Here is a 1989-nt window from a genome sequence, read left to right as displayed (position 1 = left end):
GAATATATCAACACAAGGATAAAAAGTGACTGTTAAATGATTTAATAACAAGATGTACATAAATAAACACTTGCAATGATTTCAGCAACTGCCCATCTTATAGACCAATTATGCTAATACCTTTGATTACTTCAGCTAACAACAGCAGATTAGATGGGATATAACAACTATACCAAATATAAAAGAACTCTTACTCAATTGCTTGAGGTAGCATTAAATCTATCATTACCAGCAATTGCATAAAGGAGAATCCCAGCATCAGTGACTGATGAACCAAAGCAACCAATAGTATCAAGTAAAGACGCATACGCCATAAGTTGGCTTCAAACCTACAACACCGCAAAAAGATGATGGCTATCTCACGCTTTCACCAGTATCACTTCCCAGTGATACCACACACTGCCTAGCAAAAACTGCAGGTGCCGATCCTCCTGATGATCCTCCTGGCACCCTAGAAAGATCCCATGGATTGGCTGTGACCTATTGAATGAACATACATATCAACTGATTAAACCAATCTCAGTTATAAATGGGCCATAGCAAGAACACAAGAATCCAGACCTCATAAATCTTAGCCAAATTTATAACACATCCATGAGTACCAGCAATGCAACCATGGTTTTAGAACCATGTAGCAAGTGCATAGTATCTAAAGATGTCTCAATTCAGAAACCTCAACAATAAAATTGAGCTTAATTTCTATCTGCAGTGAAATTTACAATCACTATCTCAAAATGAATCTAAAAAGAAAATTGTTTAGAGAAAGTTACACAATTCATTTCGCCCAAATTGGAACATGGAAAGAACAGACATAGACTTCAATCCGCACAATTAAAACAAAATGCAATGCAATACAATACAATATAATTAAGTATGCTCAGCACGAAATTAACTATAAGCTAGTTCTAGAAATAACAAAATCGCAAATACTTGAAATTAAACATTAAAGAAAATTGAAGAACCTGAAATGCAGAATCTTTAGTGGTGCTACCCATACCGAACTCATCTAGATTGGTCTTTCCAACAACAATGGCGCCAAGCTCCTTTGCCCTCTTTACGGCAGTTACGTTGAACGGCGACAGGTATCCTTCGAGAATGCGTGACCCGCCGGTGGATGGCATATCAGCAAATTGAAACTTAATAGCAAATATTTGTAAAAATTATTCTAACACTGCAAATTGAAACTTGGTTTAGATATTGAATGAAAAATGCTAGATAGATTCTCTATTGAGCTTTCTCTTCTTCTTTGTTAAAGCAAAACAATCAAATTAGTTCAAAAACCAAGAGCAAAACTAGATTCAGAGATTTAGAGTGAACAAAAAATTCAGAAAAAATAAAATAAAAAATAACAAACCAGAAGCAAAGGAGCAGAGCAGAAGAGGAAGGCATGAACAGCGAGCAGATCTAGGTCAAAAGTACGGTTTGGATTGGGTGAAGAGCCTTTCGCCTCTTGTAAAAACGTGAAACCTAGCAAAAAAAAAAGGTGAAGGAGAAAAATCTACGATGGTCATCGGTGGAGGCGACGGAGGTTGGAGGCGACGGTGGCAGGACGCTCGTGCAGCTGCAGTAGATTCGAATCACATACAGCACTTCACGGAGGAGATGGTGAGCAGATTTGACAAACTAGAGGAAACAGAGGGGCTAGCGTTTGAGCGACAACGAGAGAACTTGGGAAAGGAGCAAAGGCGGTGAAGGAAGCTGGAGAGGAAAGAACCGTGTGTTGTAACTTGGACGGGAAAAAATCAAAATGAGATAGATATTTGAGAAAGAAGAGTAGGTCGAATCCCTAAAAGAAAAAAAAAGTAAATAGCAGCTGTTCTCCCCAAAACCACAGCAAATTAGAATATCTAGCGGCTTTTCTCACATTTACCACAAAATCGTTACAACATTAAAAAAATAGCAACTATTTTCATAACCGCTTCTAATAGAGCGCCGCTATCTACCGTGCCTCTTGTAGTGTAAATGCTCTATCTAAAATCTATATGAATT

The 1989-nt window shown here is 37.8% G+C and overlaps 1 long non-coding RNA gene across 1 annotated transcript; it reads right to left on the bottom strand.

Annotated features, from left to right (window-relative positions):
- LOC110267817 lies at nt 407–1733 on the bottom strand. Its single transcript, XR_002355746.1, has 3 exons — nt 1355–1733; nt 963–1087; nt 407–480 (listed from the first exon to the last, which is right to left on the bottom strand). It is a non-coding gene; the product is annotated as an uncharacterized LOC110267817 (long non-coding RNA).

Source organism: Arachis ipaensis, chromosome B02 (assembly GCF_000816755.2).
Source record: "Arachis ipaensis cultivar K30076 chromosome B02, Araip1.1, whole genome shotgun sequence".
Lineage (NCBI taxonomy): Eukaryota > Viridiplantae > Streptophyta > Magnoliopsida > Fabales > Fabaceae > Arachis > Arachis ipaensis.
The sequence above is the reverse complement of the archived record's forward strand: the minus strand, read 5'-3'. Positions and strand labels throughout refer to the sequence as shown.